This window comes from Carassius gibelio, chromosome B22, assembly GCF_023724105.1.
Source record: "Carassius gibelio isolate Cgi1373 ecotype wild population from Czech Republic chromosome B22, carGib1.2-hapl.c, whole genome shotgun sequence".
Lineage (NCBI taxonomy): Eukaryota > Metazoa > Chordata > Actinopteri > Cypriniformes > Cyprinidae > Carassius > Carassius gibelio.
Genome location: NC_068417.1, coordinates 48,049,902 through 48,076,202, shown reverse-complemented (window position 1 = coordinate 48,076,202; position 26,301 = coordinate 48,049,902). Strand labels below are relative to the sequence as shown.

The 26,301-nt window shown below is 39.6% G+C and overlaps 25 non-coding genes and 3 pseudogenes across 25 annotated transcripts; all 28 read right to left on the bottom strand.

The window, feature by feature from the left end:
- Nucleotides 1–360: 360 nt before the first annotated feature.
- Nucleotides 361–479, bottom strand: LOC128009238 (5S ribosomal RNA). Its single transcript, XR_008180955.1, has one exon. It is a non-coding gene; the product is annotated as a 5S ribosomal RNA (ribosomal RNA).
- Nucleotides 480–3,062: 2,583 nt separating this feature from the next.
- LOC128005509 (5S ribosomal RNA) lies at nt 3,063–3,181 on the bottom strand. The gene has a single exon (XR_008178159.1). It is a non-coding gene; the product is annotated as a 5S ribosomal RNA (ribosomal RNA).
- Nucleotides 3,182–3,706: 525 nt separating this feature from the next.
- LOC128005553 (uncharacterized) lies at nt 3,707–3,846 on the bottom strand (annotated as a pseudogene).
- Nucleotides 3,847–4,359: 513 nt separating this feature from the next.
- Nucleotides 4,360–4,478, bottom strand: LOC128009237 (5S ribosomal RNA). The gene has a single exon (XR_008180954.1). It is a non-coding gene; the product is annotated as a 5S ribosomal RNA (ribosomal RNA).
- A 221-nt stretch (nt 4,479–4,699) lies between these two features.
- On the bottom strand, nt 4,700–4,818 carry LOC128002971 (5S ribosomal RNA). Its single transcript, XR_008175705.1, has one exon. It is a non-coding gene; the product is annotated as a 5S ribosomal RNA (ribosomal RNA).
- A 358-nt stretch (nt 4,819–5,176) lies between these two features.
- Nucleotides 5,177–5,295, bottom strand: LOC128009236 (5S ribosomal RNA). Its single transcript, XR_008180953.1, has one exon. It is a non-coding gene; the product is annotated as a 5S ribosomal RNA (ribosomal RNA).
- Nucleotides 5,296–5,516: 221 nt separating this feature from the next.
- Nucleotides 5,517–5,635, bottom strand: LOC128009235 (5S ribosomal RNA). The gene has a single exon (XR_008180951.1). It is a non-coding gene; the product is annotated as a 5S ribosomal RNA (ribosomal RNA).
- A 2,576-nt stretch (nt 5,636–8,211) lies between these two features.
- LOC128005508 (5S ribosomal RNA) lies at nt 8,212–8,330 on the bottom strand. Its single transcript, XR_008178158.1, has one exon. It is a non-coding gene; the product is annotated as a 5S ribosomal RNA (ribosomal RNA).
- A 508-nt stretch (nt 8,331–8,838) lies between these two features.
- LOC128009233 (5S ribosomal RNA) lies at nt 8,839–8,957 on the bottom strand. The gene has a single exon (XR_008180949.1). It is a non-coding gene; the product is annotated as a 5S ribosomal RNA (ribosomal RNA).
- Nucleotides 8,958–9,468: 511 nt separating this feature from the next.
- On the bottom strand, nt 9,469–9,587 carry LOC128009232 (5S ribosomal RNA). Its single transcript, XR_008180948.1, has one exon. It is a non-coding gene; the product is annotated as a 5S ribosomal RNA (ribosomal RNA).
- Nucleotides 9,588–9,808: 221 nt separating this feature from the next.
- Nucleotides 9,809–9,927, bottom strand: LOC128002970 (5S ribosomal RNA). Its single transcript, XR_008175704.1, has one exon. It is a non-coding gene; the product is annotated as a 5S ribosomal RNA (ribosomal RNA).
- Nucleotides 9,928–10,556: 629 nt separating this feature from the next.
- Nucleotides 10,557–10,675, bottom strand: LOC128009231 (5S ribosomal RNA). Its single transcript, XR_008180947.1, has one exon. It is a non-coding gene; the product is annotated as a 5S ribosomal RNA (ribosomal RNA).
- Nucleotides 10,676–13,245: 2,570 nt separating this feature from the next.
- LOC128006596 (uncharacterized) lies at nt 13,246–13,364 on the bottom strand (annotated as a pseudogene).
- Nucleotides 13,365–13,896: 532 nt separating this feature from the next.
- Nucleotides 13,897–14,015, bottom strand: LOC128008928 (5S ribosomal RNA). The gene has a single exon (XR_008180651.1). It is a non-coding gene; the product is annotated as a 5S ribosomal RNA (ribosomal RNA).
- A 632-nt stretch (nt 14,016–14,647) lies between these two features.
- Nucleotides 14,648–14,766, bottom strand: LOC128009229 (5S ribosomal RNA). Its single transcript, XR_008180946.1, has one exon. It is a non-coding gene; the product is annotated as a 5S ribosomal RNA (ribosomal RNA).
- A 2,583-nt stretch (nt 14,767–17,349) lies between these two features.
- Nucleotides 17,350–17,468, bottom strand: LOC128005507 (5S ribosomal RNA). The gene has a single exon (XR_008178157.1). It is a non-coding gene; the product is annotated as a 5S ribosomal RNA (ribosomal RNA).
- A 527-nt stretch (nt 17,469–17,995) lies between these two features.
- LOC128009228 (5S ribosomal RNA) lies at nt 17,996–18,114 on the bottom strand. Its single transcript, XR_008180945.1, has one exon. It is a non-coding gene; the product is annotated as a 5S ribosomal RNA (ribosomal RNA).
- A 513-nt stretch (nt 18,115–18,627) lies between these two features.
- Nucleotides 18,628–18,746, bottom strand: LOC128009227 (5S ribosomal RNA). Its single transcript, XR_008180944.1, has one exon. It is a non-coding gene; the product is annotated as a 5S ribosomal RNA (ribosomal RNA).
- A 513-nt stretch (nt 18,747–19,259) lies between these two features.
- On the bottom strand, nt 19,260–19,378 carry LOC128009226 (5S ribosomal RNA). Its single transcript, XR_008180943.1, has one exon. It is a non-coding gene; the product is annotated as a 5S ribosomal RNA (ribosomal RNA).
- A 221-nt stretch (nt 19,379–19,599) lies between these two features.
- On the bottom strand, nt 19,600–19,718 carry LOC128002969 (5S ribosomal RNA). Its single transcript, XR_008175703.1, has one exon. It is a non-coding gene; the product is annotated as a 5S ribosomal RNA (ribosomal RNA).
- A 221-nt stretch (nt 19,719–19,939) lies between these two features.
- Nucleotides 19,940–20,058, bottom strand: LOC128005506 (5S ribosomal RNA). The gene has a single exon (XR_008178156.1). It is a non-coding gene; the product is annotated as a 5S ribosomal RNA (ribosomal RNA).
- Nucleotides 20,059–20,579: 521 nt separating this feature from the next.
- On the bottom strand, nt 20,580–20,698 carry LOC128009225 (5S ribosomal RNA). Its single transcript, XR_008180942.1, has one exon. It is a non-coding gene; the product is annotated as a 5S ribosomal RNA (ribosomal RNA).
- Nucleotides 20,699–21,211: 513 nt separating this feature from the next.
- On the bottom strand, nt 21,212–21,330 carry LOC128009224 (5S ribosomal RNA). The gene has a single exon (XR_008180941.1). It is a non-coding gene; the product is annotated as a 5S ribosomal RNA (ribosomal RNA).
- Nucleotides 21,331–21,551: 221 nt separating this feature from the next.
- LOC128002968 (5S ribosomal RNA) lies at nt 21,552–21,670 on the bottom strand. Its single transcript, XR_008175702.1, has one exon. It is a non-coding gene; the product is annotated as a 5S ribosomal RNA (ribosomal RNA).
- A 519-nt stretch (nt 21,671–22,189) lies between these two features.
- LOC128009223 (5S ribosomal RNA) lies at nt 22,190–22,308 on the bottom strand. Its single transcript, XR_008180940.1, has one exon. It is a non-coding gene; the product is annotated as a 5S ribosomal RNA (ribosomal RNA).
- Nucleotides 22,309–22,529: 221 nt separating this feature from the next.
- LOC128002965 (5S ribosomal RNA) lies at nt 22,530–22,648 on the bottom strand. Its single transcript, XR_008175700.1, has one exon. It is a non-coding gene; the product is annotated as a 5S ribosomal RNA (ribosomal RNA).
- Nucleotides 22,649–25,229: 2,581 nt separating this feature from the next.
- LOC128006500 (uncharacterized) lies at nt 25,230–25,348 on the bottom strand (annotated as a pseudogene).
- Nucleotides 25,349–25,856: 508 nt separating this feature from the next.
- Nucleotides 25,857–25,975, bottom strand: LOC128009221 (5S ribosomal RNA). Its single transcript, XR_008180938.1, has one exon. It is a non-coding gene; the product is annotated as a 5S ribosomal RNA (ribosomal RNA).
- Nucleotides 25,976–26,301: the final 326 nt, after the last annotated feature.

Genomic DNA, 26,301 nt, shown 5'->3' with positions numbered 1-26,301 from the left:
CCATCCATGTACTAACCAGGCCCAAACCTGCTAAGATTCAGAGATCGGGCATTGACTCTATTTTTTGGCAAAATTATTATATACTAAGTGAAAAATTTCCAAAAAGCTTACAGCACCTGGTATTCCCAGGCGGTCTCCCATCCAAGTACTAACCAGGCCCAAACCTGCTAAGATTCAGAGGTCGGGCATTGACTCTAGTAGGAAGTAGGAAAGAAAACCCAAAAGCTTAAAGCACCTGGTATTCCTAGGCAGTCTCTCATCAAAGTACTAACCAGACCTAAACCTGCTAAGATTCAGAGATCGGGCATTGACTCTATTTTTTGGCAAAATTATTATAAACTAAGTGAAAAATGTCCAAAAAGCTTACAGCACCTGGTATTCCCAGGCGGTCTCCCATCCAAGTACTAACCAGGCCCAAACCTGCTTAGCTTCCGAGATCAGACGAGATCGGGCATAGCCAGGTTGGTATGGCCGTAAGCGAAGTCTGCTGCAAAGAGAGGGCTATTTAAAGAGCAGCCAATCTTATCGCCAGTACATTATATAAGTAGGAAAGAAAGCCCAAAAGCTTAAAGCACCTGGTATTCCTAGGCAGTCTCTCATCAAAGTACTAACCAGACCTAAACCTGCTAAGATTCAGAGATCGGGCATTGACTCTATTTTTTGGCAAAATTATTATATACTAAGTGAAAAATGTCCAAAAAGCTTACAGCACCTGGTATTAACAGGCAGTCTCCCATCCATGTACTAACCAGGCCCAAACCTGCTAAGATTCAGAGATCGGGCATTGACTCTATTTTTTTGCCAAATTATTATATACTAAGTGAAAAATTTCCAAAAAGCTTACAGCACCTGGTATTCCCAGGCGGTCTCCCATCCAAGTACTAACCAGGCCCAAACCTGCTTAGCTTCCGAGATCAGACGAGATTTTTTTTTTTTTTTTTTTTATTTTTTTTTTTTTTTATTAACAAATTTAAAATATTTCATTAAAAACATTGTACACATTTTCCACAGAAGCATAACAAACAAAAACAATAATTATTTGCCACAGGTTTGATAAAAGCCATTTCTCTAAACACCAAACACATTTATTTCACTTTACATTCAATAAATAACCTTTTATCTCCATTTTTCTTTTTGAAATACAATTAAGGCATTAGCATACCATGATACAATGTATAAAAACATTATAATAATAAATAATAATACAAATTTAAACCAAACATTGTATTCTTAGTCTACCTCCTCCTCCTCATCTTCCCTCAACACTTGAAATTTATTCTCAAACAAATGTTTCCCCTTATTGTATTTTTCCCTAAAATGTCTTTTTTTTCTGGCCACATTCACATTTGGTATTACCTTAAGGGTTCTCCTTCTTAATGTCACCCTTTTGTCCTTTCTATCATCCATTCTGTCCACTCCTTTCTCCTCTTCAGTTATCTCTTGCATTTCCTCCTCCTTTTCTTTTAGTCCTTGGTTCTCCATTTCCTCCAATGCCCCTTGTGTTACTTCCTGTGATGTCAATATTCCTTTGTCCATTTCTCCTTCCAGCCTTTTCTCTTCCAATTCCATTTCTTTCTCCTCTTCAGTTATCTCTTGCATTTCCTCCTCCTTTTCTTTTAATCCTTGGTTCTCCATTTCCTCCAATACCCCTTGTGTTACTTCCTGTGATGTCAATATTCCTTTGTCCATTTCTCCTTCCAGCCTTTTCTCTTCCAATTCCTTCTTATTTTCCACAATAGCCTCTTTATTCACACCATCCTCTTCCTCATTCTCTCCACCATTTTGTAATTCAGTTTCTTTTGACATTCGCCCTCCTACACCTTCTGACTCTTTATTTTGAATTTCATTCTCCATCCAACACTCACATCTTATGATCACCTTTCTGCAATCCGGGCACTTAATTGCATCGCAATCCCTTGCGTAATGACCCTGGCCATTGCACTGATGACATTTAAAATCTGGACAGTCTTTGAACACATGTCCCGGATTCATGCACAATCGACAGGTTTTAACCTGACGATCATGCATGATCCTGAAATACTGTGTTCCCTCCTCCGTATCAAACTTTGTACTGTATGGCAGAGACACTACTTCTTTAGGAAATTTCACCCTTAGGTACCTTGTACCATCCGCAATGTCTGTGCCTGGATACATTCTTCTTATGATGTCTGAAACAGGTGTTACGCCCCAATTTTGTAATTTAATTAAAATGTCAGAGTCCTCAATATAGGCTGGCAAATGTATGAAAGAAACCACATACTCCCTTGTTTTCAGTTGTCGAATCTCACACAGTTTTCCTTTTATCATTAATCCTTCATCTAATCCATCGCACGCCTCCCTGTTTATCAGTGTAATTTCATATTCTTTTACTTGCCTTGGTCTGACTGCTAGAATCTTTCCTCCTCCAATCCTTTCGTTCACTGCTTTGATAATGTCCTCTGCTCTTGCATCTCTCTGATCCGCCATGTCAACAATTACTGTAGCCTCTTTAGAGTAAATCCTCTTGTTATAATCCATTCGTCCTTGTCCATCTCGTTGTTCTTTATCCATTTCTTTGTCTGTTAGCACTCGTCTTCCTCCTGCCATGTCCACTTCTTTGCCATGTAATCCATCCATTTTTCAAACAAAAGAAAAATTTCTCCCCAGACAGCAAACTGCTGCTGGGAAGTATAAAAACTATAACAAACAAAAATCAATAAGTTGCAAAAGAAATAAATCTTTACGCAGATAAAACAAAACAAAAAACACAAGGTGAGCCTCTCTCACCTACTGCCTACTACAAACTGCCAACTCACTTCCTGTGTGGCTCACTAGCGTTGCCAGGTTGGTTTGGCCGTAAGCGAAGTTTGCTGCAAAGAGAGGGCTATTTAAAGACCAGCCAATCTTATCGCCAGTACATTATATAAGTAGGAAAGAAAACCCAAAAACTTAAAGCACCTGGTATTCCTAGGCAGTCTCTCATCAAAGTACTAACCAGACCTAAACCTGCTAAGATTCAGAGATCGGGCATTGACTCTATTTTATGGCAAAATTATTATAAACTAAGTGAAAAATGTCCAAAAAGCTTACAGCACCTGGTATTCCCAGGCGGTCTCCCATCCAAGTACTAACCAGGACCAAACCTGCTTAGCTTCCGAGATCAGACGAGATCGGCCAAAGCCAGGTTGGCATGGCTGTAAGCGAAGTCTGCTGCAAAGAGAGGGCTATTTAAAGAGCAGCCAATCTTATCGCCAGTACATTATATAAGTAGGAAAGAAAGCCCAAAAGCTTAAAGCACCTGGTATTCCTAGGCAGTTTCTCATCAAAGTACTAACCAGACCTAAACCTGCTAAGATTCAGAGATCGGGCATTGACTCTTTTTTTTTTTTTTTTTTTTTTTTTTTTTTTTTTTATAATGAAAGATTATTATATAATTCGTGAAATTTTCCAAAAAGATTAAAGCACCTGGTATTCCCAGGCAGTCTCCCATCCATGTACTAACCAGGCCCACAGCTGCAAATATTCAGAGATCGGGCATTGACTCTATTTTTTGGCAAAATTATTATATACTAAGTGAAAAATGTCCAAAAAGCTTACAGCACCTGGTATTAAGAGGCAGTCTCCCATCCATGTACTAACCAGGCCCAAACCTGCTAAGATTCAGAGATCCGGCATTGACTCTATTTTTTGGCAAAATTATTATATACTAAGTGAAAAATTTCCAAAAAGCTTACAGCACCTGGTATTCCCAGGCGGTCTCCCATCCAAGTACTAACCAGTCCCATCCAAGTACTAACCAGGCCCAAACCTGCTTAGCTTCCGAGATCAGACGAGATCGGGCATAGCCAGGTTGGTATGGCCGTAAGCGAAGTCTGTTGCAAAGAGAGGGCTATTTAAAGACCAGCCAATCTTATCGCCAGTACATTATATAAGTAGGAAAGAAAACCCAAAAGCTTAAAGCACCTGGTATTCCTAGGCAGTCTCTCATCAAAGTACTAACCAGACCTAAACCTGCTAAGATTCAGAGATCGGGCATTGACTCTTTTTTTTTTTTTTTTTTTTTTTTTAATGAAAGATTATTATATAATTCGTGAAATTTTCCAAAAAGATTAAAGCACCTGGTATTCCCAGGCAGTCTCCCATCCATGTACTAACCACGCCCAAAGCTGCAAATATTCAGAGATCGGGCATTGACTCTATTTTTTGGCAAAATTATTATATACTAAGTGAAAAATGTCCAAAAAGCTTACAGCACCTGGTATTAACAGGCAGTCTCCCATCCATGTACTAACCAGGCCCAAACCTGCTAAGATTCAGAGATCCGGCATTGACTCTATTTTTTGGCAAAATTATTATATACTAAGTGAAAAATTTCCAAAAAGCTTACAGCACCTGGTATTCCCAGGCGGTCTCCCATCCAAGTACTAACCAGGCCCAAACCTGCTTAGCTTCCGAGATCAGACGAGATCGGGCATAGCCAGGTTGGTATGGCCGTAAGCGAAGTCTGCTGCAATGAGAGGGCTATTTAAAGACCAGCCAATCTTATCGCCAGTACATTATATAAGTAGGAAAGAAAACCCAAAAGCTTAAAGCACCTGGTATTCCTAGGCAGTCTCTCATCAAAGTACTAACCAGACCTAAACCTGCTAAGATTCAGAAATCGGGCATTGACTCTATTTTTTGGCAAAATTATTATAAACTAAGTGAAAAATTTCCAAAAAGCTTACAGTACCTGGTATTCCCAGGCGGTCTCCCATCCAAGTACTAACCAGGCCCAAACCTGCTTAGCTTCCGAGATCAGACGAGATCGGGCATAGCCAGGTTGGTATGGCGGTAAGCGAAGTCTGCTGCAAAGAGAGGGCTATTTAAAGAGCAGCCAATCTTATCGCCAGTACATTATATAAGTAGGAAAGAAAACCCAAAAGCTTAAAGCACCTGGTATTCCTAGGCAGTCTCTCATCAAAGTACTAACCAGACCTAAACCTGCTAAGATTCAGAGATCGGGCATTGACTCTATTTTTTGGCAAAATTATTATATACTAAGTGAAAAATGTCCAAAAAGCTTACAGCACCTGGTATTAACAGGCAGTCTCCCATCCATGTACTAACCAGGCCCAAACCTGCTAAGATTCAGAGATCGGGCATTGACTCTATTTTTTTGCCAAATTATTATATACTAAGTGAAAAATTTCCAAAAAGCTTACAGCACCTGGTATTCCCAGGCGGTCTCCCATCCAAGTACTAACCAGGCCCAAACCTGCTTAGCTTCCGAGATCAGACGAGATCGGGCATAGCCAGGTTGGTATGGCCGTAAGCGAAGTCTGCTGCAAAGAGAGGGCTATTTAAAGAGCAGCCAATCTTATCGCCAGTACATTATATAAGTAGGAAAGAAAGCCCAAAAGCTTAAAGCACCTGGTATTCCTAGGCAGTCTCTCATCAAAGTACTAACCAGACCTAAACCTGCTAAGATTCAGAGATCGGGCATTGACTCTATTTTTTGGCAAAATTATTATAAACTAAGTGAAAAATGTCCAAAAAGCTTACAGCACCTGGTATTCCCAGGCGGTCTCCCATCCAAGTACTAACCAGGCCCAAACCTGCTTAGCTTCCGAGATCAGACGAGATCGGGCATAGCCAGGTTGGTATGGCCGTAAGCGAAGTCTGCTGCAAAGAGAGGGCTATTTAAAGAGCAGCCAATCTTATCGCCAGTACATTATATAAGTAGGAAAGAAAGCCCAAAAGCTTAAAGCACCTGGTATTCCTAGGCAGTCTCTCATCAAAGTACTAACCAGACCTAAACCTGCTAAGATTCAGAGATCGGGCATTGACTCTATTTTTTGGCAAAATTATTATATACTAAGTGAAAAATGTCCAAAAAGCTTACAGCACCTGGTATTAACAGGCAGTCTCCCATCCATGTACTAACCAGGCCCAAACCTGCTAAGATTCAGAGATCGGGCATTGACTCTATTTTTTTGCCAAATTATTATATACTAAGTGAAAAATTTCCAAAAAGCTTACAGCACCTGGTATTCCCAGGCGGTCTCCCATCCAAGTACTAACCAGGCCCAAACCTGCTTAGCTTCCGAGATCAGACGAGATTTTTTTTTTTTTTTTTTTTTTTTTTTTTATTAACAAATTTAAAATATTTCATTAAAAACATTGTACACATTTTCCACAGAAGCATAACAAACAAAAACAATAATTATTTGCCACAGGTTTGATAAAAGCCATTTCTCTAAACACCAAACACATTTATTTCACTTTACATTCAATAAATAACCTTTTATCTCCATTTTTCTTTTTGAAATACAATTAAGGCATTAGCATACCATGATACAATGTATAAAAACATTATAATAATAAATAATAATACAAATTTAAACCAAACATTGTATTCTTAGTCTACCTCCTCCTCCTCATCTTCCCTCAACACTTGAAATTTATTCTCAAACAAATGTTTCCCCTTATTGTATTTTTCCCTAAAATGTCTTTTTTTTCTGGCCACATTCACATTTGGTATTACCTTAAGGGTTCTCCTTCTTAATGTCACCCTTTTGTCCTTTCTATCATCCATTCTGTCCACTCCTTTCTCCTCTTCAGTTATCTCTTGCATTTCCTCCTCCTTTTCTTTTAGTCCTTGGTTCTCCATTTCCTCCAATGCCCCTTGTGTTACTTCCTGTGATGTCAATATTCCTTTGTCCATTTCTCCTTCCAGCCTTTTCTCTTCCAATTCCATTTCTTTCTCCTCTTCAGTTATCTCTTGCATTTCCTCCTCCTTTTCTTTTAATCCTTGGTTCTCCATTTCCTCCAATACCCCTTGTGTTACTTCCTGTGATGTCAATATTCCTTTGTCCATTTCTCCTTCCAGCCTTTTCTCTTCCAATTCCTTCTTATTTTCCACAATAGCCTCTTTATTCACACCATCCTCTTCCTCATTCTCTCCACCATTTTGTAATTCAGTTTCTTTTGACATTCGCCCTCCTACACCTTCTGACTCTTTATTTTGAATTTCATTCTCCATCCAACACTCACATCTTATGATCACCTTTCTGCAATCCGGGCACTTAATTGCATCGCAATCCCTTGCGTAATGACCCTGGCCATTGCACTGATGACATTTAAAATCTGGACAGTCTTTGAACACATGTCCCGGATTCATGCACAATCGACAGGTTTTAACCTGACGATCATGCATGATCCTGAAATACTGTGTTCCCTCCTCCGTATCAAACTTTGTACTGTATGGCAGAGACACTACTTCTTTAGGAAATTTCACCCTTAGGTACCTTGTACCATCCGCAATGTCTGTGCCTGGATACATTCTTCTTATGATGTCTGAAACAGGTGTTACGCCCCAATTTTGTAATTTAATTAAAATGTCAGAGTCCTCAATATAGGCTGGCAAATGTATGAAAGAAACCACATACTCCCTTGTTTTCAGTTGTCGAATCTCACACAGTTTTCCTTTTATCATTAATCCTTCATCTAATCCATCGCACGCCTCCCTGTTTATCAGTGTAATTTCATATTCTTTTACTTGCCTTGGTCTGACTGCTAGAATCTTTCCTCCTCCAATCCTTTCGTTCACTGCTTTGATAATGTCCTCTGCTCTTGCATCTCTCTGATCCGCCATGTCAACAATTACTGTAGCCTCTTTAGAGTAAATCCTCTTGTTATAATCCATTCGTCCTTGTCCATCTCGTTGTTCTTTATCCATTTCTTTGTCTGTTAGCACTCGTCTTCCTCCTGCCATGTCCACTTCTTTGCCATGTAATCCATCCATTTTTCAAACAAAAGAAAAATTTCTCCCCAGACAGCAAACTGCTGCTGGGAAGTATAAAAACTAAAACAAACAAAAATCAATAAGTTGCAAAAGAAATAAATCTTTACGCAGATAAAACAAAACAAAAAACACAAGGTGAGCCTCTCTCACCTACTGCCTACTACAAACTGCCAACTCACTTCCTGTGTGGCTCACTAGCGTTGCCAGGTTGGTTTGGCCGTAAGCGAAGTTTGCTGCAAAGAGAGGGCTATTTAAAGACCAGCCAATCTTATCGCCAGTACATTATATAAGTAGGAAAGAAAACCCAAAAACTTAAAGCACCTGGTATTCCTAGGCAGTCTCTCATCAAAGTACTAACCAGACCTAAACCTGCTAAGATTCAGAGATCGGGCATTGACTCTATTTTATGGCAAAATTATTATAAACTAAGTGAAAAATGTCCAAAAAGCTTACAGCACCTGGTATTCCCAGGCGGTCTCCCATCCAAGTACTAACCAGGACCAAACCTGCTTAGCTTCCGAGATCAGACGAGATCGGCCAAAGCCAGGTTGGCATGGCTGTAAGCGAAGTCTGCTGCAAAGAGAGGGCTATTTAAAGAGCAGCCAATCTTATCGCCAGTACATTATATAAGTAGGAAAGAAAGCCCAAAAGCTTAAAGCACCTGGTATTCCTGGGCAGTCTCTCATCAAAGTACTAACCAGACCTAAACCTGCTAAGATTCAGAGATCGGGCATTGACTCTTTTTTTTTTTTTTTTTTTTAATGAAAGATTATTATATAATTCGTGAAATTTTCCAAAAAGATTAAAGCACCTGGTATTCCCAGGCAGTCTCCCATCCATGTACTAACCAGGCCCACAGCTGCAAATATTCAGAGATCGGGCATTGACTCTATTTTTTGGCAAAATTATTATATACTAAGTGAAAAATGTCCAAAAAGCTTACAGCACCTGGTATTAAGAGGCAGTCTCCCATCCATGTACTAACCAGGCCCAAACCTGCTAAGATTCAGAGATCCGGCATTGACTCTATTTTTTGGCAAAATTATTATATACTAAGTGAAAAATTTCCAAAAAGCTTACAGCACCTGGTATTCCCAGGCGGTCTCCCATCCAAGTACTAACCAGGCCCAAACCTGCTTAGCTTCCGAGATCAGACGAGATCGGGCATAGCCAGGTTGGTATGGCCGTAAGCGAAGTCTGTTGCAAAGAGAGGGCTATTTAAAGACCAGCCAATCTTATCGCCAGTACATTATATAAGTAGGAAAGAAAACCCAAAAGCTTAAAGCACCTGGTATTCCTAGGCAGTCTCTCATCAAAGTACTAACCAGACCTAAACCTGCTAAGATTCAGAGATCGGGCATTGACTCTTTTTTTTTTTTTTTTTTTTTTTAATGAAAGATTATTATATAATTCGTGAAATTTTCCAAAAAGATTAAAGCACCTGGTATTCCCAGGCAGTCTCCCATCCATGTACTAACCACGCCCAAAGCTGCAAATATTCAGAGATCGGGCATTGACTCTATTTTTTGGCAAAATTATTATATACTAAGTGAAAAATGTCCAAAAAGCTTACAGCACCTGGTATTAACAGGCAGTCTCCCATCCATGTACTAACCAGGCCCAAACCTGCTAAGATTCAGAGATCCGGCATTGACTCTATTTTTTGGCAAAATTATTATATACTAAGTGAAAAATTTCCAAAAAGCTTACAGCACCTGGTATTCCCAGGCGGTCTCCCATCCAAGTACTAACCAGGCCCAAACCTGCTTAGCTTCCGAGATCAGACGAGATCGGGCATAGCCAGGTTGGTATGGCCGTAAGCGAAGTCTGCTGCAATGAGAGGGCTATTTAAAGACCAGCCAATCTTATCGCCAGTACATTATATAAGTAGGAAAGAAAACCCAAAAGCTTAAAGCACCTGGTATTCCTAGGCAGTCTCTCATCAAAGTACTAACCAGACCTAAACCTGCTAAGATTCAGAAATCGGGCATTGACTCTATTTTTTGGCAAAATTATTATAAACTAAGTGAAAAATTTCCAAAAAGCTTACAGTACCTGGTATTCCCAGGCGGTCTCCCATCCAAGTACTAACCAGGCCCAAACCTGCTTAGCTTCCGAGATCAGACGAGATCGGGCATAGCCAGGTTGGTATGGCGGTAAGCGAAGTCCTCTGCAAAGAGAGGGCTATTTAAAGAGCAGCCAATCTTATCGCCAGTACATTATATAAGTAGGAAAGAAAACCCAAAAGCTTAAAGCACCTGGTATTCCTAGGCAGTCTCTCATCAAAGTACTAACCAGACCTAAACCTGCTAAGATTCAGAGATCGGGCATTGACTCTTTTTTTTTTTTTTTTTTTTTTAATGAAAGATTATTATATAATTCGTGAAATTTTCCAAAAAGATTAAAGCACCTGGTATTCCCAGGCAGTCTCCCATCCATGTACTAACCAGGCCCAAACCTGCTAAGATTCAGAGATCGGGCATTGACTCTATTTTTTGGCAAAATTATTATATACTAAGTGAAAAATTTCCAAAAAGCTTACAGCACCTGGTATTCCCAGGCGGTCTCCCATCCAAGTACTAACCAGGCCCAAACCTGCTAAGATTCAGAGGTCGGGCATTGACTCTAGTAGGAAGTAGGAAAGAAAACCCAAAAGCTTAAAGCACCTGGTATTCCTAGGCAGTCTCTCATCAAAGTACTAACCAGACCTAAACCTGCTAAGATTCAGAGATCGGGCATTGACTCTATTTTTTGGCAAAATTATTATAAACTAAGTGAAAAATGTCCAAAAAGCTTACAGCACCTGGTATTCCCAGGCGGTCTCCCATCCAAGTACTAACCAGGCCCAAACCTGCTTAGCTTCCGAGATCAGACGAGATCGGGCATAGCCAGGTTGGTATGGCCGTAAGCGAAGTCTGCTGCAAAGAGAGGGCTATTTAAAGAGCAGCCAATCTTATCGCCAGTACATTATATAAGTAGGAAAGAAAGCCCAAAAGCTTAAAGCACCTGGTATTCCTAGGCAGTCTCTCATCAAAGTACTAACCAGACCTAAACCTGCTAAGATTCAGAGATCGGGCATTGACTCTATTTTTTGGCAAAATTATTATATACTAAGTGAAAAATGTCCAAAAAGCTTACAGCACCTGGTATTAACAGGCAGTCTCCCATCCATGTACTAACCAGGCCCAAACCTGCTAAGATTCAGAGATCGGGCATTGACTCTATTTTTTTGCCAAATTATTATATACTAAGTGAAAAATTTCCAAAAAGCTTACAGCACCTGGTATTCCCAGGCGGTCTCCCATCCAAGTACTAACCAGGCCCAAACCTGCTTAGCTTCCGAGATCAGACGAGATTTTTTTTTTTTTTTTTTTTTTTATTAACAAATTTAAAATATTTCATTAAAAACATTGTACACATTTTCCACAGAAGCATAACAAACAAAAACAATAATTATTTGCCACAGGTTTGATAAAAGCCATTTCTCTAAACACCAAACACATTTATTTCACTTTACATTCAATAAATAACCTTTTATCTCCATTTTTCTTTTTGAAATACAATTAAGGCATTAGCATACCATGATACAATGTATAAAAACATTATAATAATAAATAATAATACAAATTTAAACCAAACATTGTATTCTTAGTCTACCTCCTCCTCCTCATCTTCCCTCAACACTTGAAATTTATTCTCAAACAAATGTTTCCCCTTATTGTATTTTTCCCTAAAATGTCTTTTTTTTCTGGCCACATTCACATTTGGTATTACCTTAAGGGTTCTCCTTCTTAATGTCACCCTTTTGTCCTTTCTATCATCCATTCTGTCCACTCCTTTCTCCTCTTCAGTTATCTCTTGCATTTCCTCCTCCTTTTCTTTTAGTCCTTGGTTCTCCATTTCCTCCAATGCCCCTTGTGTTACTTCCTGTGATGTCAATATTCCTTTGTCCATTTCTCCTTCCAGCCTTTTCTCTTCCAATTCCATTTCTTTCTCCTCTTCAGTTATCTCTTGCATTTCCTCCTCCTTTTCTTTTAATCCTTGGTTCTCCATTTCCTCCAATACCCCTTGTGTTACTTCCTGTGATGTCAATATTCCTTTGTCCATTTCTCCTTCCAGCCTTTTCTCTTCCAATTCCTTCTTATTTTCCACAATAGCCTCTTTATTCACACCATCCTCTTCCTCATTCTCTCCACCATTTTGTAATTCAGTTTCTTTTGACATTCGCCCTCCTACACCTTCTGACTCTTTATTTTGAATTTCATTCTCCATCCAACACTCACATCTTATGATCACCTTTCTGCAATCCGGGCACTTAATTGCATCGCAATCCCTTGCGTAATGACCCTGGCCATTGCACTGATGACATTTAAAATCTGGACAGTCTTTGAACACATGTCCCGGATTCATGCACAATCGACAGGTTTTAACCTGACGATCATGCATGATCCTGAAATACTGTGTTCCCTCCTCCGTATCAAACTTTGTACTGTATGGCAGAGACACTACTTCTTTAGGAAATTTCACCCTTAGGTACCTTGTACCATCCGCAATGTCTGTGCCTGGATACATTCTTCTTATGATGTCTGAAACAGGTGTTACGCCCCAATTTTGTAATTTAATTAAAATGTCAGAGTCCTCAATATAGGCTGGCAAATGTATGAAAGAAACCACATACTCCCTTGTTTTCAGTTGTCGAATCTCACACAGTTTTCCTTTTATCATTAATCCTTCATCTAATCCATCGCACGCCTCCCTGTTTATCAGTGTAATTTCATATTCTTTTACTTGCCTTGGTCTGACTGCTAGAATCTTTCCTCCTCCAATCCTTTCGTTCACTGCTTTGATAATGTCCTCTGCTCTTGCATCTCTCTGATCCGCCATGTCAACAATTACTGTAGCCTCTTTAGAGTAAATCCTCTTGTTATAATCCATTCGTCCTTGTCCATCTCGTTGTTCTTTATCCATTTCTTTGTCTGTTAGCACTCGTCTTCCTCCTGCCATGTCCACTTCTTTGCCATGTAATCCATCCATTTTTCAAACAAAAGAAAAATTTCTCCCCAGACAGCAAACTGCTGCTGGGAAGTATAAAAACTATAACAAACAAAAATCAATAAGTTGCAAAAGAAATAAATCTTTACGCAGATAAAACAAAACAAAAAACACAAGGTGAGCCTCTCTCACCTACTGCCTACTACAAACTGCCAACTCACTTCCTGTGTGGCTCACTAGCGTTGCCAGGTTGGTTTGGCCGTAAGCGAAGTTTGCTGCAAAGAGAGGGCTATTTAAAGACCAGCCAATCTTATCGCCAGTACATTATATAAGTAGGAAAGAAAACCCAAAAACTTAAAGCACCTGGTATTCCTAGGCAGTCTCTCATCAAAGTACTAACCAGACCTAAACCTGCTAAGATTCAGAGATCGGGCATTGACTCTATTTTATGGCAAAATTATTATAAACTAAGTGAAAAATGTCCAAAAAGCTTACAGCACCTGGTATTCCCAGGCGGTCTCCCATCCAAGTACTAACCAGGACCAAAGCTGCTTAGCTTCCGAGATCAGACGAGATCGGCCAAAGCCAGGTTGGCATGGCTGTAAGCGAAGTCTGCTGCAAAGAGAGGGCTATTTAAAGAGCAGCCAATCTTATCGCCAGTACATTATATAAGTAGGAAAGAAAGCCCAAAAGCTTAAAGCACCTGGTATTCCTAGGCAGTTTCTCATCAAAGTACTAACCAGACCTAAACCTGCTAAGATTCAGAGATCGGGCATTGACTCTTTTTTTTTTTTTTTTTTTTTTTTTTTTTTTTTTTTTTTTTTTTAATGAAAGATTATTATATAATTCGTGAAATTTTCCAAAAAGATTAAAGCACCTGGTATTCCCAGGCAGTCTCCCATCCATGTACTAACCAGGCCCACAGCTGCAAATATTCAGAGATCGGGCATTGACTCTATTTTTTGGCAAAATTATTATATACTAAGTGAAAAATGTCCAAAAAGCTTACAGCACCTGGTATTAAGAGGCAGTCTCCCATCCATGTACTAACCAGGCCCAAACCTGCTAAGATTCAGAGATCCGGCATTGACTCTATTTTTTGGCAAAATTATTATATACTAAGTGAAAAATTTCCAAAAAGCTTACAGCACCTGGTATTCCCAGGTGGTCTCCCATCCAAGTACTAACCAGGCCCAAACCTGCTTAGCTTCCGAGATCAGACGAGATCGGGCATAGCCAGGTTGGTATGGCCGTAAGCGAAGTCTGTTGCAAAGAGAGGGCTATTTAAAGGCCAGCCAATCTTATCGCCAGTACATTATATAAGTAGGAAAGAAAACCCAAAAGCTTAAAGCACCTGGTATTCCTAGGCAGTCTCTCATCAAAGTACTAACCAGACCTAAACCTGCTAAGATTCAGAGATCGGGCATTGACTCTTTTTTTTTTTTTTTTTTTTTTTTTAATGAAAGATTATTATATAATTCGTGAAATTTTCCAAAAAGATTAAAGCACCTGGTATTCCCAGGCAGTCTCCCATCCATGTACTAACCAGGCCCAAACCTGCTAAGATTCAGAGATCGGGCATTGACTCTATTTTTTGGCAAAATTATTATATACTAAGTGAAAAATTTCCAAAAAGCTTACAGCACCTGGTATTCCCAGGCGGTCTCCCATCCAAGTACTAACCAGGCCCAAACCTGCTAAGATTCAGAGGTCGGGCATTGACTCTAGTAGGAAGTAGGAAAGAAAACCCAAAAGCTTAAAGCACCTGGTATTCCTAGGCAGTCTCTCATCAAAGTACTAACCAGACCTAAACCTGCTAAGATTCAGAGATCGGGCATTGACTCTATTTTTTGGCAAAATTATTATAAACTAAGTGAAAAATGTCCAAAAAGCTTACAGCACCTGGTATTCCCAGGCGGTCTCCCATCCAAGTACTAACCAGGCCCAAACCTGCTTAGCTTCCGAGATCAGACGAGATCGGGCATAGCCAGGTTGGTATGGCCGTAAGCGAAGTCTGCTGCAAAGAGAGGGCTATTTAAAGAGCAGCCAATCTTATCGCCAGTACATTATATAAGTAGGAAAGAAAGCCCAAAAGCTTAAAGCACCTGGTATTCCTAGGCAGTCTCTCATCAAAGTACTAACCAGACCTAAACCTGCTAAGATTCAGAGATCGGGCATTGACTCTATTTTTTGGCAAAATTATTATATACTAAGTGAAAAATGTCCAAAAAGCTTACAGCACCTGGTATTAACAGGCAGTCTCCCATCCATGTACTAACCAGGCCCAAACCTGCTAAGATTCAGAGATCGGGCATTGACTCTATTTTTTTGCCAAATTATTATATACTAAGTGAAAAATTTCCAAAAAGCTTACAGCACCTGGTATTCCCAGGCGGTCTCCCATCCAAGTACTAACCAGGCCCAAACCTGCTTAGCTTCCGAGATCAGACGAGATTTTTTTTTTTTTTTTTTTTTTTTTTTTTTTTTTTTATTAACAAATTTAAAATATTTCATTAAAAACATTGTACACATTTTCCACAGAAGCATAACAAACAAAAACAATAATTATTTGCCACAGGTTTGATAAAAGCCATTTCTCTAAACACCAAACACATTTATTTCACTTTACATTCAATAAATAACCTTTTATCTCCATTTTTCTTTTTGAAATACAATTAAGGCATTAGCATACCATGATACAATGTATAAAAACATTATAATAATAAATAATAATACAAATTTAAACCAAACATTGTATTCTTAGTCTACCTCCTCCTCCTCATCTTCCCTCAACACTTGAAATTTATTCTCAAACAAATGTTTCCCCTTATTGTATTTTTCCCTAAAATGTCTTTTTTTTCTGGCCACATTCACATTTGGTATTACCTTAAGGGTTCTCCTTCTTAATGTCACCCTTTTGTCCTTTCTATCATCCATTCTGTCCACTCCTTTCTCCTCTTCAGTTATCTCTTGCATTTCCTCCTCCTTTTCTTTTAGTCCTTGGTTCTCCATTTCCTCCAATGCCCCTTGTGTTACTTCCTGTGATGTCAATATTCCTTTGTCCATTTCTCCTTCCAGCCTTTTCTCTTCCAATTCCATTTCTTTCTCCTCTTCAGTTATCTCTTGCATTTCCTCCTCCTTTTCTTTTAATCCTTGGTTCTCCATTTCCTCCAATACCCCTTGTGTTACTTCCTGTGATGTCAATATTCCTTTGTCCATTTCTCCTTCCAGCCTTTTCTCTTCCAATTCCTTCTTATTTTCCACAATAGCCTCTTTATTCACACCATCCTCTTCCTCATTCTCTCCACCATTTTGTAATTCAGTTTCTTTTGACATTCGCCCTCCTACACCTTCTGACTCTTTATTTTGAATTTCATTCTCCATCCAACACTCACATCTTATGATCACCTTTCTGCAATCCGGGCACTTAATTGCATCGCAATCCCTTGCGTAATGACCCTGGCCATTGCACTGATGACATTTAAAATCTGGACAGTCTTTGAACACATGTCCCGGATTCATGCACAATCGACAGGTTTTAACCTGACGATCATGCATGATCCTGAAATACTGTGTTCCCTCCTCCGTATCAAACTTTGTACTGTATGGCAGAGACACTACTTCTTTAGGAAATTTCACCCTTAGGTACCTTGTACCATCCGCAATGTCTGTGCCTGGATACATTCTTCTTATGATGTCTGAAACAGGTGTTACGCCCCAATTTTGTAATTTAATTAAAATGTCAGAGTCCTCAATATAGGCTGGCAAATGTATGAAAGAAACCACATACTCCCTTGTTTTCAGTTGTCGAATCTCACACAGTTTTCCTTTTATCATTAATCCTTCATCTAATCCATCGCACGCCTCCCTGTTTATCAGTGTAATTTCATATTCTTTTACTTGCCTTGGTCTGACTGCTAGAATCTTTCCTCCTCCAATCCTTTCGTTCACTGCTTTGATAATGTCCTCTGCTCTTGCATCTCTCTGATCCGCCATGTCAACACTTACTGTAGCCTCTTTAGAGTAAATCCTCTTGTTATAATCCATTCGTCCTTGTCCATCTCGTTGTTCTTTATCCATTTCTTTGTCTGTTAGCACTCGTCTTCCTCCTGCCATGTCCACTTCTTTGCCATGTAATCCATCCATTTTTCAAACAAAAGAAAAATTTCTCCCCAGACAGCAAACTGCTGCTGGGAAGTATAAAAACTATAACAAACAAAAATCAATAAGTTGCAAAAGAAATAAATCTTTACGCAGATAAAACAAAACAAAAAACACAAGGTGAGCCTCTCTCACCTACTGCCTACTACAAACTGCCAACTCACTTCCTGTGTGGCTCACTAGCGTTGCCAGGTTGGTTTGGCCGTAAGCGAAGTTTGCTGCAAAGAGAGGGCTATTTAAAGACCAGCCAATCTTATCGCCAGTACATTATATAAGTAGGAAAGAAAACCCAAAAACTTAAAGCACCTGGTATTCCTAGGCAGTCTCTCATCAAAGTACTAACCAGACCTAAACCTGCTAAGATTCAGAGATCGGGCATTGACTCTATTTTATGGCAAAATTATTATAAACTAAGTGAAAAATGTCCAAAAAGCTTACAGCACCTGGTATTCCCAGGCGGTCTCCCATCCAAGTACTAACCAGGACCAAACCTGCTTAGCTTCCGAGATCAGACGAGATCGGCCAAAGCCAGGTTGGCATGGCTGTAAGCGAAGTCTGCTGCAAAGAGAGGGCTATTTAAAGAGCAGCCAATCTTATCGCCAGTACATTATATAAGTAGGAAAGAAAGCCCAAAAGCTTAAAGCACCTGGTATTCCTAGGCAGTTTCTCATCAAAGTACTAACCAGACCTAAACCTGCTAAGATTCAGAGATCGGGCATTGACTCTTTTTTTTTTTTTTTTTTTTTTTTTTTTTTTTTTTTTTTAATGAAAGATTATTATATAATTCGTGAAATTTTCCAAAAAGATTAAAGCACCTGGTATTCCCAGGCAGTCTCCCATCCATGTACTAACCAGGCCCACAGCTGCAAATATTCAGAGATCGGGCATTGACTCTATTTTTTGGCAAAATTATTATATACTAAGTGAAAAATGTCCAAAAAGCTTACAGCACCTGGTATTAAGAGGCAGTCTCCCATCCATGTACTAACCAGGCCCAAACCTGCTAAGATTCAGAGATCCGGCATTGACTCTATTTTTTGGCAAAATTATTATATACTAAGTGAAAAATTTCCAAAAAGCTTACAGCACCTGGTATTCCCAGGCGGTCTCCCATCCAAGTACTAACCAGGCCCAAACCTGCTTAGCTTCCGAGATCAGACGAGATCGGGCATAGCCAGGTTGGTATGGCCGTAAGCGAAGTCTGTTGCAAAGAGAGGGCTATTTAAAGACCAGCCAATCTTATCGCCAGTACATTATATAAGTAGGAAAGAAAACCCAAAAGCTTAAAGCACCTGGTATTCCTAGGCAGTCTCTCATCAAAGTACTAACCAGACCTAAACCTGCTAAGATTCAGAGATCGGGCATTGACTCTTTTTTTTTTTTTTTTTTTTTTTTTAATGAAAGATTATTATATAATTCGTGAAATTTTCCAAAAAGATTAAAGCACCTGGTATTCCCAGGCAGTCTCCCATCCATGTACTAACCAGGCCCACAGCTGCAAATATTCAGAGATCGGGCATTGACTCTATTTTTTGGCAAAATTATTATATACTAAGTGAAAAATGTCCAAAAAGCTTACAGCACCTGGTATTAAGAGGCAGTCTCCCATCCATGTACTAACCAGGCCCAAACCTGCTAAGATTCAGAGATCCGGCATTGACTCTATTTTTTGGCAAAATTATTATATACTAAGTGAAAAATTTCCAAAAAGCTTACAGCACCTGGTATTCCCAGGCGGTCTCCCATCCAAGTACTAACCAGGCCCAAACCTGCTTAGCTTCCGAGATCAGACGAGATCGGGCATAGCCAGGTTGGTATGGCCGTAAGCGAAGTCTGTTGCAAAGAGAGGGCTATTTAAAGACCAGCCAATCTTATCGCCAGTACATTATATAAGTAGGAAAGAAAACCCAAAAGCTTAAAGCACCTGGTATTCCTAGGCAGTCTCTCATCAAAGTACTAACCAGACCTAAACCTGCTAAGATTCAGAGATCGGGCATTGACTCTTTTTTTTTTTTTTTTTTTTTTTTTAATGAAAGATTATTATATAATTCGTGAAATTTTCCAAAAAGATTAAAGCACCTGGTATTCCCAGGCAGTCTCCCATCCATGTACTAACCACGCCCAAAGCTGCAAATATTCAGAGATCGGGCATTGACTCTATTTTTTGGCAAAATTATTATATACTAAGTGAAAAATGTCCAAAAAGCTTACAGCACCTGGTATTAACAGGCAGTCTCCCATCCATGTACTAACCAGGCCCAAACCTGCTAAGATTCAGAGATCCGGCATTGACTCTATTTTTTGGCAAAATTATTATATACTAAGTGAAAAATTTCCAAAAAGCTTACAGCACCTGGTATTCCCAGGCGGTCTCCCATCCAAGTACTAACCAGGCCCAAACCTGCTTAGCTTCCGAGATCAGACGAGATCGGGCATAGCCAGGTTGGTATGGCCGTAAGCGAAGTCTGCTGCAATGAGAGGGCTATTTAAAGACCAGCCAATCTTATCGCCAGTACATTATATAAGTAGGAAAGAAAACCCAAAAGCTTAAAGCACCTGGTATTCCTAGGCAGTCTCTCATCAAAGTACTAACCAGACCTAAACCTGCTAAGATTCAGAAATCGGGCATTGACTCTATTTTTTGGCAAAATTATTATAAACTAAGTGAAAAATTTCCAAAAAGCTTACAGTACCTGGTATTCCCAGGCGGTCTCCCATCCAAGTACTAACCAGGCCCAAACCTGCTTAGCTTCCGAGATCAGACGAGATCGGGCATAGCCAGGTTGGTATGGCGGTAAGCGAAGTCTGCTGCAAAGAGAGGGCTATTTAAAGAGCAGCCAATCTTATCGCCAGTACATTATATAAGTAGGAAAGAAAACCCAAAAACTTAAAGCACCTGGTATTCCTAGGCAGTCTCTCATCAAAGTACTAACCAGACCTAAACCTGCTAAGATTCAGAGATCGGGCATTGACTCTATTTTATGGCAAAATTATTATAAACTAAGTGAAAAATGTCCAAAAAGCTTACAGCACCTGGTATTCCCAGGCGGTCTCCCATCCAAGTACTAACCAGGACCAAACCTGCTTAGCTTCCGAGATCAGACGAGATCGGCCAAAGCCAGGTTGGCATGGCTGTAAGCGAAGTCTGCTGCAAAGAGAGGGCTATTTAAAGAGCAGCCAATCTTATCGCCAGTACATTATATAAGTAGGAAAGAAAGCCCAAAAGCTTAAAGCACCTGGTATTCCTAGGCAGTTTCTCATCAAAGTACTAACCAGACCTAAACCTGCTAAGATTCAGAGATCGGGCATTGACTCTTTTTTTTTTTTTTTTTTTTTTTTTTTTTTTTTAATGAAAGATTATTATATAATTCGTGAAATTTTCCAAAAAGATTAAAGCACCTGGTATTCCCAGGCAGTCTCCCATCCATGTACTAACCAGGCCCACAGCTGCAAATATTCAGAGATCGGGCATTGACTCTATTTTTTGGCAAAATTATTATATACTAAGTGAAAAATGTCCAAAAAGCTTACAGCACCTGGTATTAAGAGGCAGTCTCCCATCCATGTACTAACCAGGCCCAAACCTGCTAAGATTCAGAGATCCGGCATTGACTCTATTTTTTGGCAAAATTATTATATACTAAGTGAAAAATTTCCAAAAAGCTTACAGCACCTGGTATTCCCAGGCGGTCTCCCATCCAAGTACTAACCAGGCCCAAACCTGCTTAGCTTCCGAGATCAGACGAGATCGGGCATAGCCAGGTTGGTATGGCCGTAAGCGAAGTCTGTTGCAAAGAGAGGGCTATTTAAAGACCAGCCAATCTTATCGCCAGTACATTATATAAGTAGGAAAGAAAACCCAAAAGCTTAAAGCACCTGGTATTCCTAGGCAGTCTCTCATCAAAGTACTAACCAGACCTAAACCTGCTAAGATTCAGAGATCGGGCATTGACTCTTTTTTTTTTTTTTTTTTTTTTTTTAATGAAAGATTATTATATAATTCGTGAAATTTTCCAAAAAGATTAAAGCACCTGGTATTCCCAGGCAGTCTCCCATCCATGTACTAACCACGCCCAAAGCTGCAAATATTCAGAGATCGGGCATTGACTCTATTTTTTGGCAAAATTATTATATACTAAGTGAAAAATGTCCAAAAAGCTTACAGCACCTGGTATTAACAGGCAGTCTCCCATCCATGTACTAACCAGGCCCAAACCTGCTAAGATTCAGAGATCCGGCATTGACTCTATTTTTTGGCAAAATTATTATATACTAAGTGAAAAATTTCCAAAAAGCTTACAGCACCTGGTATTCCCAGGCGGTCTCCCATCCAAGTACTAACCAGGCCCAAACCTGCTTAGCTTCCGAGATCAGACGAGATCGGGCATAGCCAGGTTGGTATGGCCGTAAGCGAAGTCTGCTGCAATGAGAGGGCTATTTAAAGACCAGCCAATCTTATCGCCAGTACATTATATAAGTAGGAAAGAAAACCCAAAAGCTTAAAGCACCTGGTATTCCTAGGCAGTCTCTCATCAAAGTACTAACCAGACCTAAACCTGCTAAGATTCAGAAATCGGGCATTGACTCTATTTTTTGGCAAAATTATTATAAACTAAGTGAAAAATTTCCAAAAAGCTTACAGTACCTGGTATTCCCAGGCGGTCTCCCATCCAAGTACTAACCAGGCCCAAACCTGCTTAGCTTCCGAGATCAGACGAGATCGGGCATAGCCAGGTTGGTATGGCGGTAAGCGAAGTCTGCTGCAAAGAGAGGGCTATTTAAAGAGCAGCCAATCTTATCGCCAGTACATTATATAAGTAGGAAAGAAAACCCAAAAGCTTAAAGCACCTGGTATTCCTAGGCAGTCTCTCATCAATGTACTAACCAGACCTAAACCTGCTAAGATTCAGAGATCGGGCATTGACTCTTTTTTTTTTTTTTTTTTTTTTTTTTTTTTTAATGAAAGATTATTATATAATTCGTGAAATTTTCCAAAAAGATTAAAGCACCTGGTATTCCCAGGCAGTCTCCCATCCATGTACTAACCAGGCCCACAGGTGCAAATATTCAGAGATCGGGCATTGACTCTATTTTTTGGCAAAATTATTATATACTAAGTGAAAAATGTCCAAAAAGCTTACAGCACCTGGTATTAAGAGGCAGTCTCCCATCCATGTACTAACCAGGCCCAAACCTGCTAAGATTCAGAGATCCGGCATTGACTCTATTTTTTGGCAAAATTATTATATACTAAGTGAAAAATTTCCAAAAAGCTTACAGCACCTGGTATTCCCAGGCGGTCTCCCATCCAAGTACTAACCAGGCCCAAACCTGCTTAGCTTCCGAGATCAGACGAGATCGGGCATAGCCAGGTTGGTATGGCCGTAAGCGAAGTCTGCTGCAATGAGAAGGCTATTTAAAGACCAGCCAATCTTATCGCCAGTACATTATATAAGTAGGAAAGAAAACCCAAAAGCTTAAAGCACCTGGTATTCCTAGGCAGTCTCTCATCAAAGTACTAACCAGACCTAAACCTGCTAAGATTCAGAAATCGGGCATTGACTCTATTTTTTGGCAAAATTATTATAAACTAAGTGAAAAATTTCCAAAAAGCTTACAGTACCTGGTATTCCCAGGCGGTCTCCCATCCAAGTACTAACCAGGCCCAAACCTGCTTAGCTTCCGAGATCAGACGAGATCGGGCATAGCCAGGTTGGTATGGCGGTAAGCGAAGTCTGCTGCAAAGAGAGGGCTATTTAAAGAGCAGCCAATCTTATCGCCAGTACATTATATAAGTAGGAAAGAAAACCCAAAAGCTTAAAGCACCTGGTATTCCTAGGCAGTCTCTCATCAAAGTACTAACCAGACCTAAACCTGCTAAGATTCAGAGATCGGGCATTGACTCTATTTTTTGGCAAAATTATTATATACTAAGTGAAAAATGTCCAAAAAGCTTACAGCACCTGGTATTAACAGGCAGTCTCCCATCCATGTACTAACCAGGCCCAAACCTGCTAAGATTCAGAGATCGGGCATTGACTCTATTTTTTTGCCAAATTATTATATACTAAGTGAAAAATTTCCAAAAAGCTTACAGCACCTGGTATTCCCAGGCGGTCTCCCATCCAAGTACTAACCAGGCCCAAACCTGCTTAGCTTCCGAGATCAGACGAGATTTTTTTTTTTTTTTTTTTTTTTTTTTTTTTTTTATTAACAAATTTAAAATATTTCATTAAAAACATTGTACACATTTTCCACAGAAGCATAACAAACAAAAACAATAATTATTTGCCACAGGTTTGATAAAAGCCATTTCTCTAAACACCAAACACATTTATTTCACTTTACATTCAATAAATAACCTTTTATCTCCATTTTTCTTTTTGAAATACAATTAAGGCATTAGCATACCATGATACAATGTATAAAAACATTATAATAATAAATAATAATACAAATTTAAACCAAACATTGTATTCTTAGTCTACCTCCTCCTCCTCATCTTCCCTCAACACTTGAAATTTATTCTCAAACAAATGTTTCCCCTTATTGTATTTTTCCCTAAAATGTCTTTTTTTTCTGGCCACATTCACATTTGGTATTACCTTAAGGGTTCTCCTTCTTGATGTCACCCTTTTGTCCTTTCTATCATCCATTCTGTCCACTCCTTTCTCCTCTTCAGTTATCTCTTGCATTTCCTCCTCCTTTTCTTTTAGTCCTTGGTTCTCCATTTCCTCCAATGCCCCTTGTGTTACTTCCTGTGATGTCAATATTCCTTTGTCCATTTCTCCTTCCAGCCTTTTCTCTTCCAATTCCATTTCTTTCTCCTCTTCAGTTATCTCTTGCATTTCCTCCTCCTTTTCTTTTAATCCTTGGTTCTCCATTTCCTCCAATACCCCTTGTGTTACTTCCTGTGATGTCAATATTCCTTTGTCCATTTCTCCTTCCAGCCTTTTCTCTTCCAATTCCTTCTTATTTTCCACAATAGCCTCTTTATTCACACCATCCTCTTCCTCATTCTCTCCACCATTTTGTAATTCAGTTTCTTTTGACATTCGCCCTCCTACACCTTCTGACTCTTTATTTTGAATTTCATTCTCCATCCAACACTCACATCTTATGATCACCTTTCTGCAATCCGGGCACTTAATTGCATCGCAATCCCTTGCGTAATGACCCTGGCCATTGCACTGATGACATTTAAAATCTGGACAGTCTTTGAACACATGTCCCGGATTCATGCACAATCGACAGGTTTTAACCTGACGATCATGCATGATCCTGAAATACTGTGTTCCCTCCTCCGTATCAAACTTTGTACTGTATGGCAGAGACACTACTTCTTTAGGAAATTTCACCCTTAGGTACCTTGTACCATCCGCAATGTCTGTGCCTGGATACATTCTTCTTATGATGTCTGAAACAGGTGTTACGCCCCAATTTTGTAATTTAATTAAAATGTCAGAGTCCTCAATATAGGCTGGCAAATGTATGAAAGAAACCACATACTCCCTTGTTTTCAGTTGTCGAATCTCACACAGTTTTCCTTTTATCATTAATCCTTCATCTAATCCATCGCACGCCTCCCTGTTTATCAGTGTAATTTCATATTCTTTTACTTGCCTTGGTCTGACTGCTAGAATCTTTCCTCCTCCAATCCTTTCGTTCACTGCTTTGATAATGTCCTCTGCTCTTGCATCTCTCTGATCCGCCATGTCAACAATTACTGTAGCCTCTTTAGAGTAAATCCTCTTGTTATAATCCATTCGTCCTTGTCCATCTCGTTGTTCTTTATCCATTTCTTTGTCTGTTAGCACTCGTCTTCCTCCTGCCAGGTCCACTTCTTTGCCATGTAATCCATCCATTTTTCAAACAAAAGAAAAATTTCTCCCCAGACAGCAAACTGCTGCTGGGAAGTATAAAAACTAAAACAAACAAAAATCAATAAGTTGCAAAAGAAATAAATCTTTACGCAGATAAAACAAAACAAAAAACACAAGGTGAGCCTCTCTCACCTACTGCCTACTACAAACTGCCAACTCACTTCCTGTGTGGCTCACTAGCGTTGCCAGGTTGGTTTGGCCGTAAGCGAAGTTTGCTGCAAAGAGAGGGCTATTTAAAGACCAGCCAATCTTATCGCCAGTACATTATATAAGTAGGAAAGAAAACCCAAAAACTTAAAGCACCTGGTATTCCTAGGCAGTCTCTCATCAAAGTACTAACCAGACCTAAACCTGCTAAGATTCAGAGATCGGGCATTGACTCTATTTTATGGCAAAATTATTATAAACTAAGTGAAAAATGTCCAAAAAGCTTACAGCACCTGGTATTCCCAGGCGGTCTCCCATCCAAGTACTAAGCAGGACCAAACCTGCTTAGCTTCCGAGATCAGACGAGATCGGCCAAAGCCAGGTTGGCATGGCTGTAAGCGAAGTCTGCTGCAAAGAGAGGGCTATTTAAAGAGCAGCCAATCTTATCGCCAGTACATTATATAAGTAGGAAAGAAAGCCCAAAAGCTTAAAGCACCTGGTATTCCTGGGCAGTCTCTCATCAAAGTACTAACCAGACCTAAACCTGCTAAGATTCAGAGATCGGGCATTGACTCTTTTTTTTTTTTTTTTTTTTAATGAAAGATTATTATATAATTCGTGAAATTTTCCAAAAAGATTAAAGCACCTGGTATTCCCAGGCAGTCTCCCATCCATGTACTAACCAGGCCCACAGCTGCAAATATTCAGAGATCGGGCATTGACTCTATTTTTTGGCAAAATTATTATATACTAAGTGAAAAATGTCCAAAAAGCTTACAGCACCTGGTATTAAGAGGCAGTCTCCCATCCATGTACTAACCAGGCCCAAACCTGCTAAGATTCAGAGATCCGGCATTGACTCTATTTTTTGGCAAAATTATTATATACTAAGTGAAAAATTTCCAAAAAGCTTACAGCACCTGGTATTCCCAGGCGGTCTCCCATCCAAGTACTAACCAGGCCCAAACCTGCTTAGCTTCCGAGATCAGACGAGATCGGGCATAGCCAGGTTGGTATGGCCGTAAGCGAAGTCTGTTGCAAAGAGAGGGCTATTTAAAGACCAGCCAATCTTATCGCCAGTACATTATATAAGTAGGAAAGAAAACCCAAAAGCTTAAAGCACCTGGTATTCCTAGGCAGTCTCTCATCAAAGTACTAACCAGACCTAAACCTGCTAAGATTCAGAGATCGGGCATTGACTCTTTTTTTTTTTTTTTTTTTTTTTTAATGAAAGATTATTATATAATTCGTGAAATTTTCCAAAAAGATTAAAGCACCTGGTATTCCCAGGCAGTCTCCCATCCATGTACTAACCACGCCCAAAGCTGCAAATATTCAGAGATCGGGCATTGA